The sequence below is a fragment of the Stenella coeruleoalba genome, assembly GCF_951394435.1.
Source record: "Stenella coeruleoalba genome assembly, contig: scaffold_146, whole genome shotgun sequence".
Lineage (NCBI taxonomy): Eukaryota > Metazoa > Chordata > Mammalia > Artiodactyla > Delphinidae > Stenella > Stenella coeruleoalba.
This window is the reverse complement of record NW_027646141.1, coordinates 217,759-231,907: the sequence shown is the minus strand read 5'-3', so window position 1 is coordinate 231,907 and position 14,149 is coordinate 217,759. Positions and strand designations below refer to the sequence as shown.

The 14,149-nt window shown below is 43.7% G+C and overlaps 1 long non-coding RNA gene across 10 annotated transcripts in view; it reads right to left on the bottom strand.

The window, feature by feature from the left end:
• The window catches only part of LOC307181307, a 221,618-nt gene that overhangs the window by 31,726 nt on the left and 175,743 nt on the right, over window positions 1-14,149 (bottom strand). For 9 of the 10 annotated variants that reach the window (XR_013826389.1, XR_013826390.1, XR_013826392.1 and 6 more), the window contains 3 exons: window positions 12,470-12,551; window positions 9,312-9,393; window positions 4,540-4,656 (listed from right to left, as the gene is read on the bottom strand). This is a non-coding gene — a long non-coding RNA (uncharacterized lncRNA). Of the gene's footprint in view, window positions 1-4,539; window positions 4,657-9,311; window positions 9,394-12,469; window positions 12,552-14,149 lie in introns of those variants that run through there. The other variant, XR_013826391.1, reaches the window with a different exon arrangement.

The following is a 14,149-nucleotide window of genomic DNA, read 5'->3' as shown; positions in this document are numbered from 1 at the left end:
TGAATTACAGAACAGAACAGGGTCTCAAATTTAGAAAACCAACTTATGCTTGCTTAAGGGTAAAGGTGAGTTGGGGTGCTGCATAAAACCAGAGATTGAAATGAGCACAGATAAAGTTCCTTAAGTCAAATATGGAATAGACAAGAGCTACTCCTTGCTCAACGAAATGGACTCAACACCGCATATTAAACGCCTAAGAATGTACCTGACTAGTAAGTATCGTAAAACCTATGGATTGCTATGTCTCCAAAAGAGAATCAAGCATGTGTACAGGGGCATAAACGCAGCAGTGATAGGATTGGAGAGGTTCGGTGAGCAAATGAAGACCCTTTGAAGTCATATTGCATGGTACCCATTCCAAGGGTCTCAACTACCCAGGTTTAAGGTATTCTTCCTTCAGCTAAAACATGCATGTGGAACCCAAGTATGATCAACCATGTGAACGGGAGACGTGTTCAAATATGTCTCAGTTTTCCTCCCCTCGTACTCGGGTGCAACATTCCAGACGCTTTACTAACATTCTCCCCACTTGGAGAGTCAGCGCCTTTAACCTCCTGTTTGGCCCAGTTTGCAATTTCTGAGGAAGATGAACAGGAATAGCGAGAACCAATGAGAGGCTAGCTGGAGGTGTCTGGACGGGCAAATTTAACTCTCATTTCCCACCAGGAAGAGGAAATAACCAAAGGCTCAGCGTGCCGTACCGGAACCAGATTAGGGCCTGAAGCCATCCTGCGGTGTTGCGGCCAGGTCACAAGAAAGCGAGTTGAAGAAAGGAGCTCAGGGGCACTGTAATTCACAAACCTGCAGAGTTATAAATGACAGCTATCGTCCAAAAATAGACTGAAGTAAGGCTGCCAAGAGGACTTGAAAGCGGGGCAGAATTGCAGGAAACCGATTTCAGGAGGTAGACTGGAATTGCATTGAAAGCATAGGAAAAGAGGCAGAACGTCCACAATGATGCACTTGGCCAAAAAGGGCGTATGCGTTTTTTCCTGAATATATTCAGGAAAAAACGCATACGCCCTTTTTGGCCAACCAAGCAAGCTTGCAAAGGAAATCTGCACTACAATGAAGTCTCACTTCCCCCCGGTCAAAAGGGCCATCTGAAAAAAGTGTAAAATCCAGAAAGGCAGGACAGGCCATGGAGAACTGGGAGCCTTGTTATGCTGATGGGCGGGATGTAAATTGCCAACAACCACTCGGGAGAAGTGTATGGTGTTTCCTGAAACATCTAAAAAACAAAGCAACAGAACCTAGGGCACTTCCACTTATGGTCCTATAGCTTAGGGAAATTAAAATCAAAAAGACACAGCCACCCCAAAGTTTGGAACGGCTCTGTTTACAAGAACCTCGTTTACAGTACAAGTTCAACATTGCAGAAAGTGAAAAATGGATAAAGAAGTTGTGGTATTTACTTACAAAGCAATATCACTCAGCAATGAAATCTGTGTCATCAGGCCCTTAGCAGCACAATGAGTGGATTCAGGTATGATGATTCTAACTGAAGTAAGTCACACAGAAAAAGAAACATCATAAGATATCAGTAATACACGGAATGTAAACTTGGCTACACAGGAACTGAATTACAGAACAGAACAGGGTCTCAAATTTAGAAAACCAACTTATGCTTGCTTAAGGGTAAAGGTGAGTTGGGGTGCTGCATAAAACCAGAGATTGAAATGAGCACAGATAAAGTTCCTTAAGCCAAATATGGAATAGACAAGAGCTACTCCTTGCTCAACGAAATGGACTCAACACCGCATATTAAACGCCTAAGAATGTACCTGACTAGTAAGTATCTTAAAACCTATGGATTGCTATGTCTCCAAAAGAGAATCAAGCATGTGTACAGGGGCATAAATGCAGCAGTGATAGGATTGGAGAGGTTCGGTGAGCAAATGAAGACCCTTTGAAGTCATATTGCATGGTACCCATTCCACGGGTTTCAACTACCCAGGTTTAAGGTATTCTTCCTTCAGCTAAAACATGCATGTGGAACCTAGAGTATGATCAACCATGTGATCGGGAGACGTGTTCAAATATGTCTCTGTTTTCGTACCCTGGTACTCGGGTGCAACATTCCAGACGCTTTACTAACACTCTCCCGACTTGGAGAGTCAGTCCCTTTAACCTCCTGTTTGGCCCAGTTTGCAATTTCTGCGGAAGATGAACAGGAATAGCGAGAACCAATGAGAGACTAGCTGGAGGTGTCTGGACGGGCAAATTTAACTCTCATTTCCCACCAGGAAGAGGAATTAACCAAAGGCTCAGCGTGCCATGCCAGAACCAGATTAGGGCCTGAAGCCATCCTGCGGTGTTGCGGCCAGGTCACAAGAAAGCGAGTTGAAGAAAGGAGCTCAGGGGCACTGTAATTCACAAACCTGCAGAGTTATAAATGACAGCTATCGTCCAAAAATAGACTGAAGTAAGGCTGCCAAGAGGACTTGAAAGCAGGGCAGAATTGCAGGAAACCGATTTCAGGAGGTAGACTGGAATTGCATTGAAAGCATAGGAAAAGAGGCAGAACGTCCACAATGATGCACTTGGCCAAAAAGGGCGTATGCGTTTTTTCCTGAATATATTCAGGAAAAAACGCATACGCACTTTTTGGCCAACCAAGCAAGCTTGCAAAGGAAATCTGCACTACAATGAAGTCTCACTTCCCCCTGGTCAAAAGGGCCATCTGAAAAAAGAGTAAAATCCAGAAAGGCAACAGGCCATTGAGAACTGGGAGCCTTGTTATGCTGATGGGCGGGATGTAAATTGGCAACAGACACTTGGGAGAAGAGTATGGTGTTTCCTGAAACATCTAAAAAACAAAGCAACAGAGCCTAGGGCACTTCCACTTATGGTCCTATAGCTTAGGGAAATTAAAATCAAAAAGACAGAGCCACCCCAAAGTTTGGAACGGCTCTGTTTACAAGAACCTCGTTTACAGTACAAGTTCAACATCGCAGAAAGTGAAAAATGGATAAAGAACTTGTGGTATTTACGTACAATGCAGTATCACTCAGCAATGAAATCTATGTCATCAGGCCCGTAGCAGCATAATGAGTAGATTCAGGTACGATGACTTTAACTGACATAAGTCACACAGAAGAAGAAACATCATAAGATATCACTAATACACGGAATGTAAACTTGGCTACACAGGAACTGAATTCCAAAACAGAACAGGTTCTCAGATTTAGAAAACCAACTTATGCTTGCTTAAGGGGAAAGGTGAGTTGGGTTGCTGCATAAAACCAGAGATTGAAATGAGCACAGATAAAGTTCCTTAAGCCAAATATGGAATAGACAAGAGCTACTCCTTGCTCAACGAAATGGACTCAACACCGCATATTAAACGCCTAAGAATGTACCTGACTAGTAAGTATCTTAAAACCTATGGATTGCTATGTCTCCGAAAGAGAATCAAGCATGTTTACAGGGGCATAAACGCAGCAGTGATAGGATTGGAGAGGTTCGGTGAGCAAATGAAGACCCTTTGAAGTCATATTGCATGGTACCCATTCCACGGGTTTCAACTACCCAGGTTTTAGGTATTCTTCCTTCAGCTAAAACATGCATGTGGAACCCAGAGTATGATAAACCATGTGATCGGGAGACGTGTTCAAATATGTCTTCAGTTTTCCTCCCCTGGTACTCGGGTGCAACATTCCAGACGCTTTACTAACACTCTCCCCACTTGGAGAGTCAGCGCCTTTAACCTCCTGTTTGGCCCAGTTTGCAATTTCTGCGGAAGATGAACAGGAATAGCGAGAACCAATGAGAGGCTAGCTGGAGGTGTCTGGACGGTCAAATTTAACTCTCATTTCCCAACAGGAAGAGGAAATAACCAAAGGCTCAGCGTGCCATACCGGAACCAGATTAGGGCCTGAAGCCATCCTGCGGTGTTGCGGCCAGGTCACAAGAAAGCGAGTTGAAGAAAGGAGCTCAGGGGCACTGTAATTCACAAACCTGCAGAGTTATAAATGACAGCTATCGTCCAAAAATAGACTGAAGTAAGGCTGCCAAGAGGACTTGAAAGCGGGGCAGAATTGCAGGAAACCGATTTCAGGAGGTAGACTGGAATTGCATTGAAAGCATAGGAAAAGAGGCAGAACGTCCACAATGATGCACTTGGCCAAAAAGGGCGTATGCGTTTTTTCCTGAATATATTCAGGAAAAAACGCATACGCCCTTTTTGGCCAACCAAGCAAGCTTGCAAAGGAAATCTGCACTACAATGAAGTCTCACTTCCCCCCGGTCAAAAGGGCCATCTGAAAAAAGTGTAAAATCCAGAAAGGCAGGACAGGCCATGGAGAACTGGGAGCCTTGTTATGCTGATGGGCGGGATGTAAATTGCCAACAACCACTCGGGAGAAGTGTATGGTGTTTCCTGAAACATCTAAAAAACAAAGCAACAGAACCTAGGGCACTTCCACTTATGGTCCTATAGCTTAGGGAAATTAAAATCAAAAAGACACAGCCACCCCAAAGTTTGGAACGGCTCTGTTTACAAGAACCTCGTTTACAGTACAAGTTCAACATCGCAGAAAGTGAAAAATGGATAAAGAAGTTGTGGTATTTACTTACAAAGCAATATCACTCAGCAATGAAATCTGTGTCATCAGGCCCTTAGCAGCACAATGAGTGGATTCAGGTATGATGATTCTAAATGAAATAAGTCACACAGAAAAAGAAACATCATAAGATATCAGTAATACACGGATTGTAAACTTGGCTACACAGGAACTGAATTACAGAACAGAACAGGGTCTCAAATTTAGAAAACCAACTTATGCTTGCTTAAGGGTAAAGGTGAGTTGGGGTGCTGCATAAAACCAGAGATTGAAATGAGCACAGATAAAGTTCCTTAAGTCAAATATGGAATAGACAAGAGCTACTCCTTGCTCAACGAAATGGACTCAACACCGCATATTAAACGCCTAAGAATGTACCTGACTAGTAAGTATCGTAAAACCTATGGATTGCTATGTCTCCAAAAGAGAATCAAGCATGTGTACAGGGGCATAAACGCAGCAGTGATAGGATTGGAGAGGTTCGGTGAGCAAATGAAGACCCTTTGAAGTCATATTGCATGGTAGCCATTACACGGGTCTCAACTCTGCAGGTTTAAGGTATTCTTCCTTCAGCTAAAACATGCATGTGGAACCCAAGTATGATCAACCATGTGAACGGGAGACGTGTTCAAATATGTCTCAGTTTTCCTCCACTGGTACTCGGGTGCAACATTCCAGACGCTTTACTAACACTCTCCCCACTTGGAGAGTCAGCGCCTTTAACCTCCTGTTTGGCCCAGTTTGCAATTTCTGCGGAAGATGAACAGGAATAGCGAGAACCAATGAGAGACTAGCTGGAGGTGTCTGGACGGGCAAATTTAACTCTCATTTCCCACCAGGAAGAGGAAATAACCAAAGGCTCAGCGTGCCGTACCGGAACCATATTAGGGCCTGAAGCCATCCTGCGGTGTTGCGGCCAGCTCAAAAGAAACCGAGTTGAAGAAAGGAGCTCAGGGGCACTGTAATTCACAAACCTGCAGAGTTATAAATGACAGCTATCGTCCAAAAATAGACTGAAGTAAGGCTGCCAAGAGGACTTGAAAGCGGAGCAGAATTGCAGGAAACCGATTTCAGGAGGTAGACTGGAATTGCATTGAAAGCATAGGAAAAGAGGCAGAACGTCCACAATGATGCACTTGGCCAAAAAGGGCGTATGCGTTTTTTCCTGAATATATTCAGGAAAAAACGCATACGCCCTTTTTGGCCAACCAAGCAAGCTTGCAAAGGAAATCTGCACTACAATGAAGTCTCACTTCCCCCAGGTCAAAAGGGCCATCTGAAAAAAGTGTAAAATCCAGAAAGGCAGGACAGGCCATGGAGAACTGGGAGCCTTGTTATGCTGATGGGCGGGATGTAAATTGCCAACAACCACTCGGGAGAAGTGTATGGTGTTTCCTAAAACATCTAAAAAACAAAGCAACAGAACCTAGGGCACTTCCACTTATGGTCCTATAGCTTAGGGAAATTAAAATCAAAAAGACACAGCCACCCCAAAGTTTGGAACGGCTCTGTTTACAAGAACCTCGTTTACAGTACAAGTTCAACATCGCAGAAAGTGAAAAATGGATAAAGAAGTTGTGGTATTTACTTACAAAGCAATATCACTCAGCAATGAAATCTGTGTCATCAGGCCCTTAGCAGCACAATGAGTGGATTCAGGTATGATGATTCTAACTGAAGTAAGTCACACAGAAAAAGAAACATCATAAGATATCAGTAATACACGGAATGTAAACTTGGCTACACAGGAACTGAATTCCAAAACAGAACAGGGTCTCAAATTTAGAAAACCAACTTATGCTTGCTTAAGGGTAAAGGTGAGTTGGGGTGCTGCATAAAACCAGAGATTGAAATGAGCACAGATAAAGTTCCTTAAGTCAAATATGGAATAGACAAGAGCTACTCCTTGCTCAACGAAATGGACTCAACACCCCATATTAAACGCCTAAGAATGTTCCTGACTAGTAAGTATCTTAAAACCTATGGATTGCTATGTCTCCGAAAGAGAATCAAGCATGTGTACAGGGGCATAAACGCAGCAGTGATAGGATTGGAGAGGTTCGGTGAGCAAATGAAGACCCTTTGAAGTCATATTGCATGGTACCCATTCCACGGGTTTCAACTACCCAGGTTTTAGGTATTCTTCCTTCAGCTAAAACATGCATGTGGAACCTAGAGTATGATCAACCATGTGATCGGGAGACGTGTTCAAATATGTCTCAGTTTTCGTACCCTGGTACTCGGGTGCAACATTCCAGACGCTTTACTAACACTCTCCCGACTTGGAGAGTCAGTCCCTTTAACCTCCTGTTTGGCCCAGTTTGCAATTTCTGCGAAAGATGAACAGGAATAGCGAGAACCAATGAGAGACTAGCTGGAGGTGTCTAGACGGGCAAATTTAACTCTCATTTCCCACCAGGAAGAGGAATTAACCAAAGGCTCAGCGTGCCGTGCCAGAACCAGATTAGGGCCTGAAGCCATCCTGCGGTGTTGCGGCCAGGTCACAAGAAAGCGAGTTGAAGAAAGGAGCTCAGGGGCACTGTAATTCACAAACCTGCAGAGTTATAAATGACAGCTATCGTCCAAAAATAGACTGAAGTAAGTCTGCCAAGAGGACTTGAAAGCAGGGCAGAATTGCAGGAAACCGATTTCAGGAGGTAGACTGGAATTGCATTGAAAGCATAGGAAAAGAGGCAGAACGTCCACAATGATGCACTTGGCCAAAAAGGGCGTATGCGTTTTTTCCTGAATATATTCAGGAAAAAACGCATACGCCCTTTTTGGCCAACCAAGCAAGCTTGCAAAGGAAATCTGCACTACAATGAAGTCTCACTTCCCCCTGGTCAAAAGGGCCATCTGAAAAAAGTGTAAAATCCAGAAAGGCAACAGGCCATTGAGAACTGGGAGCCTTGTTATGCTGATGGGCGGGATGTAAATTGGCAACAGACACTTGGGAGAAGAGTATGGTGTTTCCTGAAACATCTAAAAAACAAAGCAACAGAGCCTAGGGCACTTCCACTTATGGTCCTATAGCTTAGGGAAATTAAAATCAAAAAGACAGAGCCACCCCAAAGTTTGGAACGGCTCTGTTTACAAGAACCTCGTTTACAGTACAAGTTCAACATCGCAGAAAGTGAAAAATGGATAAAGAACTTGTGGTATTTACGTACAATGCAGTATCACTCAGCAATGAAATCTATGTCATCAGGCCCGTAGCAGCATAATGAGTAGATTCAGGTACGATGATTCTAACTGACATAAGTCACACAGAAGAAGAAACATCATAAGATATCACTAATACACGGAATGTAAACTTGGCTACACAGGAACTGAATTCCAAAACAGAACAGGTTCTCAGATTTAGAAAACCAACTTATGCTTGCTTAAGGGGAAAGGTGAGTTGGGTTGCTGCATAAAACCAGAGATTGAAATGAGCACAGATAAAGTTCCTTAAGCCAAATATGGAATAGACAAGAGCTACTCCTTGCTCAACGAAATGGACTCAACACCGCATATTAAACGCCTAAGAATGTACCTGACTAGTAAGTATCTTAAATCCTATGGATTGCTATGTCTCCGAAAGAGAATCAAGCATGTGTACAGGGGCATAAACGCAGCAGTGATAGGATTGGAGAGGTTCGGTGAGCAAATGAAGACCCTTTGAAGTCATATTGCATGGTACCCATTCCACGGGTTTCAACTACCCAGGTTTTAGGTATTCTTCCTTCAGCTAAAACATGCATGTGGAACCCAGAGTATGATCAACCATGTGATCGGGAGACGTGTTCAAATATGTCTTCAGTTTTCCTCCCCTGGTACTCGGGTGCAACATTCCAGACGCTTTACTAACACTCTCCCCACTTGGAGAGTCAGCGCCTTTAACCTCCTGTTTGGCCCAGTTTGCAATTTCTGCGGAAGATGAACAGGAATAACGAGAACCAATGAGAGACTAGCTGGAGGTGTCTGGACGGGCAAATTTAACTCTCATTTCCCAACAGGAAGAGGAAATAACCAAAGGCTCAGCGTGCCATACCGGAACCAGATTAGGGCCTGAAGCCATCCTGCGGTGTTGCGGCCAGGTCACAAGAAAGCGAGTTGAAGAAAGAGCTCAGGGGCACTGTAATTCACAAACCTGCAGAGTTATAAATGACAGCTATCGTCCAAAAATAGACTGAAGTAAGGCTGCCAAGAGGACTTGAAAGCGGGGCAGAATTGCAGGAAACCGATTTCAGGAGGTAGACTGGAATTGCATTGAAAGCATAGGAAAAGAGGCAGAACGTCCACAATGATGCACTTGGCCAAAAAGGGCGTATGCGTTTTTTCCTGAATATATTCAGGAAAAAACGCATACGCCCTTTTTGGCCAACCAAGCAAGCTTGCAAAGGAAATCTGCACTACAATGAAGTCTCACTTCCCCCCGGTCAAAAGGGCCATCTGAAAAAAGTGTAAAATCCAGAAAGGCAGGACAGGCCATGGAGAACTGGGAGCCTTGTTATGCTGATGGGCGGGATGTAAATTGCCAACAACCACTCGGGAGAAGTGTATGGTGTTTCCTGAAACATCTAAAAAACAAAGCAACAGAACCTAGGGCACTTCCACTTATGGTCCTATAGCTTAGGGAAATTAAAATCAAAAAGACACAGCCACCCCAAAATTTGGAACGGCTCTGTTTACAAGAACCTCGTTTACAGTACAAGTTCAACATCGCAGAAAGTGAAAAATGGATAAAGAAGTTGTGGTATTTACTTACAAAGCAATATCACTCAGCAATGAAATCTGTGTCATCAGGCCCTTAGCAGCACAATGAGTGGATTCAGGTATGATGATTCTAAATGAAATAAGTCACACAGAAAAAGAAACATCATAAGATATCAGTAATACACGGATTGTAAACTTGGCTACACAGGAACTGAATTACAGAACAGAACAGGGTCTCAAATTTAGAAAACCAACTTATGCTTGCTTAAGGGTAAAGGTGAGTTGGGGTGCTGCATAAAACCAGAGATTGAAATGAGCACAGATAAAGTTCCTTAAGTCAAATATGGAATAGACAAGAGCTACTCCTTGCTCAACGAAATGGACTCAACACCGCATATTAAACGCCTAAGAATGTACCTGACTAGTAAGTATCGTAAAACCTATGGATTGCTATGTCTCCAAAAGAGAATCAAGCATGTGTACAGGGGCATAAACGCAGCAGTGATAGGATTGGAGAGGTTCGGTGAGCAAATGAAGACCCTTTGAAGTCATATTGCATGGTACCCATTACACGGGTCTCAACTCTGCAGGTTTAAGGTATTCTTCCTTCAGCTAAAACATGCATGTGGAACCCAAGTATGATCAACCATGTGAACGGGAGACGTGTTCAAATATGTCTCAGTTTTCCTCCACTGGTACTCGGGTGCAACATTCCAGACGCTTTACTAACACTCTCCCCACTTGGAGAGTCAGCGCCTTTAACCTCCTGTTTGGCCCAGTTTGCAATTTCTGCGGAAGATGAACAGGAATAGCGAGAACCAATGAGAGACTAGCTGGAGGTGTCTGGACGGGCAAATTTAACTCTCATTTCCCACCAGGAAGAGGAATTAACCAAAGGCTCAGCGTGCCGTGCCAGAACCAGATTAGGGCCTGAAGCCATCCTGCGGTGTTGCGGCCAGGTCACAAGAAAGCGAGTTGAAGAAAGGAGCTCAGCGGCACTGTAATTCACAAACTTGCAGAGTTATAAATGACAGCTATCGTCCAAAAATAGACTGAAGTAAGGCTGCCAAGAGGACTTGAAAGCAGGGCAGAATTGCAGGAAACCGATTTCAGGAGGTAGACTGGAATTGCATTGAAAGCATAGGAAAAGAGGCAGAACGTCCACAATGATGCACTTGGCCAAAAAGGGCGTATGCGTTTTTTCCTGAATATATTCAGGAAAAAACGCATACGCCCTTTTTGGCCAACCAAGCAAGCTTGCAAAGGAAATCTGCACTACAATGAAGTCTCACTTCCCCCTGGTCAAAAGGGCCATCTGAAAAAAGTGTAAAATCCAGAAAGGCAACAGGCCATTGAGAACTGGGAGCCTTGTTATGCTGATGGGCGGGATGTAAATTGGCAACAGACACTTGGGAGAAGAGTATGGTGTTTCCTGAAACATCTAAAAAACAAAGCAACAGAGCCTAGGGCACTTCCACTTATGGTCCTATAGCTTAGGGAAATTAAAATCAAAAAGACAGAGCCACCCCAAAGTTTGGAACGGCTCTGTTTACAAGAACCTCGTTTACAGTACAAGTTCAACATCGCAGAAAGTGAAAAATGGATAAAGAACTTGTGGTATTTACGTACAATGCAGTATCACTCAGCAATGAAATCTATGTCATCAGGCCCGTAGCACCATAATGAGTAGATTCAGGTACGATGATTCTAACTGACATAAGTCACACAGAAGAAGAAACATCATAAGATATCACTAATACACGGAATGTAAACTTGGCTACACAGGAACTGAATTCCAAAACAGAACAGGTTCTCAGATTTAGAAAACCAACTTATGCTTGCTTAAGGGGAAAGGTGAGTTGGGTTGCTGCATAAAACCAGAGATTGAAATGAGCACAGATAAAGTTCCTTAAGCCAAATATGGAATAGACAAGAGCTACTCCTTGCTCAACGAAATGGACTCAACACCGCATATTAAACGCCTAAGAATGTACCTGACTAGTAAGTATCTTAAAACCTATGGATTGCTATGTCTCCGAAAGAGAATCAAGCATGTGTACAGGGGCATAAACGCAGCAGTGATAGGATTGGAGAGGTTCGGTGAGCAAATGAAGACCCTTTGAAGTCATATTGCATGGTACCCATTCCACGGGTTTCAACTACCCAGGTTTTAGGTATTCTTCCTTCAGCTAAAACATGCATGTGGAACCCAGAGTATGATCAACCATGTGATCGGGAGACGTGTTCAAATATGTCTTCAGTTTTCCTCCCCTGGTACTCGGGTGCAACATTCCAGACGCTTTACTAACACTCTCCCCACTTGGAGAGTCAGCGCCTTTAACCTCCTGTTTGGCCCAGTTTGCAATTTCTGCGGAAGATGAACAGGAATAACGAGAACCAATGAGAGGCTAGCTGGAGGTGTCTGGACGGGCAAATTTAACTCTCATTTCCCAACAGGAAGAGGAAATAACCAAAGGCTCAGCGTGCCATACCGGAACCAGATTAGGGCCTGAAGCCATCCTGCGGTGTTGCGGCCAGGTCACAAGAAAGCGAGTTGAAGAAAGGAGCTCAGGGGCACTGTAATTCACAAACCTGCAGAGTTATAAATGACAGCTATCGTCCAAAAATAGACTGAAGTAAGGCTGCCAAGAGGACTTGAAAGCGGGGCAGAATTGCAGGAAACCGATTTCAGGAGGTAGACTGGAATTGCATTGAAAGCATAGGAAAAGAGGCAGAACGTCCACAATGATGCACTTGGCCAAAAAGGGCGTATGCGTTTTTTCCTGAATATATTCAGGAAAAAACGCATACGCCCTTTTTGGCCAACCAAGCAAGCTTGCAAAGGAAATCTGCACTACAATGAAGTCTCACTTCCCCCCGGTCAAAAGGGCCATCTGAAAAAAGTGTAAAATCCAGAAAGGCAGGACAGGCCATGGAGAACTGGGAGCCTTGTTATGCTGATGGGCGGGATGTAAATTGCCAACAACCACTCGGGAGAAGTGTATGGTGTTTCCTGAAACATCTAAAAAACAAAGCAACAGAACCTAGGGCACTTCCACTTATGGTCCTATAGCTTAGGGAAATTAAAATCAAAAAGACACAGCCACCCCAAAGTTTGGAACGGCTCTGTTTACAAGAACCTCGTTTACAGTACAAGTTCAACATCGCAGAAAGTGAAAAATGGATAAAGAAGTTGTGGTATTTACTTACAAAGCAATATCACTCAGCAATGAAATCTGTGTCATCAGGCCCTTAGCAGCACAATGAGTGGATTCAGGTATGATGATTCTAAATGAAATAAGTCACACAGAAAAAGAAACATCATAAGATATCAGTAATACACGGATTGTAAACTTGGCTACACAGGAACTGAATTACAGAACAGAACAGGGTCTCAAATTTAGAAAACCAACTTATGCTTGCTTAAGGGTAAAGGTGAGTTGGGGTGCTGCATAAAACCAGAGATTGAAATGAGCACAGATAAAGTTCCTTAAGTCAAATATGGAATAGACAAGAGCTACTCCTTGCTCAACGAAATGGACTCAACACCGCATATTAAACGCCTAAGAATGTACCTGACTAGTAAGTATCGTAAAACCTATGGATTGCTATGTCTCCAAAAGAGAATCAAGCATGTGTACAGGGGCATAAACGCAGCAGTGATAGGATTGGAGAGGTTCGGTGAGCAAATGAAGACCCTTTGAAGTCATATTGCATGGTAGCCATTACACGGGTCTCAACTCTGCAGGTTTAAGGTATTCTTCCTTCAACTAAAACATGCATGTGGAATCCAAGTATGATCAACCATGTGAACGGGAGACGTGTTCAAATATGTCTCAGTTTTCCTCCACTGGTACTCGGGTGCAACATTCCAGACGCTTTACTAACACTCTCCCCACTTGGAGAGTCAGCGCCTTTAACCTCCTGTTTGGCCCAGTTTGCAATTTCTGCGGAAGATGAACAGGAATAGCGAGAACCAATGAGAGACTAGCTGGAGGTGTCTGGACGGGCAAATTTAACTCTCATTTCCCACCAGGAAGAGGAAATAACCAAAGGCTCAGCGTGCCGTACCGGAACCATATTAGGGCCTGAAGCCATCCTGCGGTGTTGCGGCCAGCTCAAAAGAAACCGAGTTGAAGAAAGGAGCTCAGGGGCACTGTAATTCACAAACCTGCAGAGTTATAAATGACAGCTATCGTCCAAAAATAGACTGAAGTAAGGCTGCCAAGAGGACTTGAAAGCGGAGCAGAATTGCAGGAAACCGATTTCAGGAGGTAGACTGGAATTGCATTGAAAGCATAGGAAAAGAGGCAGAACGTCCACAATGATGCACTTGGCCAAAAAGGGCGTATGCGTTTTTTCCTGAATATATTCAGGAAAAAACGCATACGCCCTTTTTGGCCAACCAAGCAAGCTTGCAAAGGAAATCTGCAGTACAATGAAGTCTCACTTCCCCCAGGTCAAAAGGGCCATCTGAAAAAAGTGTAAAATCCAGAAAGGCAGGACAGGCCATGGAGAACTGGGAGCCTTGTTATGCTGATGGGCGGGATGTAAATTGCCAACAACCACTCGGGAGAAGTGTATGGTGTTTCCTAAAACATCTAAAAAACAAAGCAACAGAACCTAGGGCACTTCCACTTATGGTCCTATAGCTTAGGGAAATTAAAATCAAAAAGACACAGCCACCCCAAAGTTTGGAACGGCTCTGTTTACAAGAACCTCGTTTACAGTACAAGTTCAACATCGCAGAAAGTGAAAAATGGATAAAGAAGTTGTGGTATTTACTTACAAAGCAATATCACTCAGCAATGAAATCTGTGTCATCAGGCCCTTAGCAGCACAATGAGTGGATTCAGGTATGATGATTCTAACTGAAGTAAGTCACA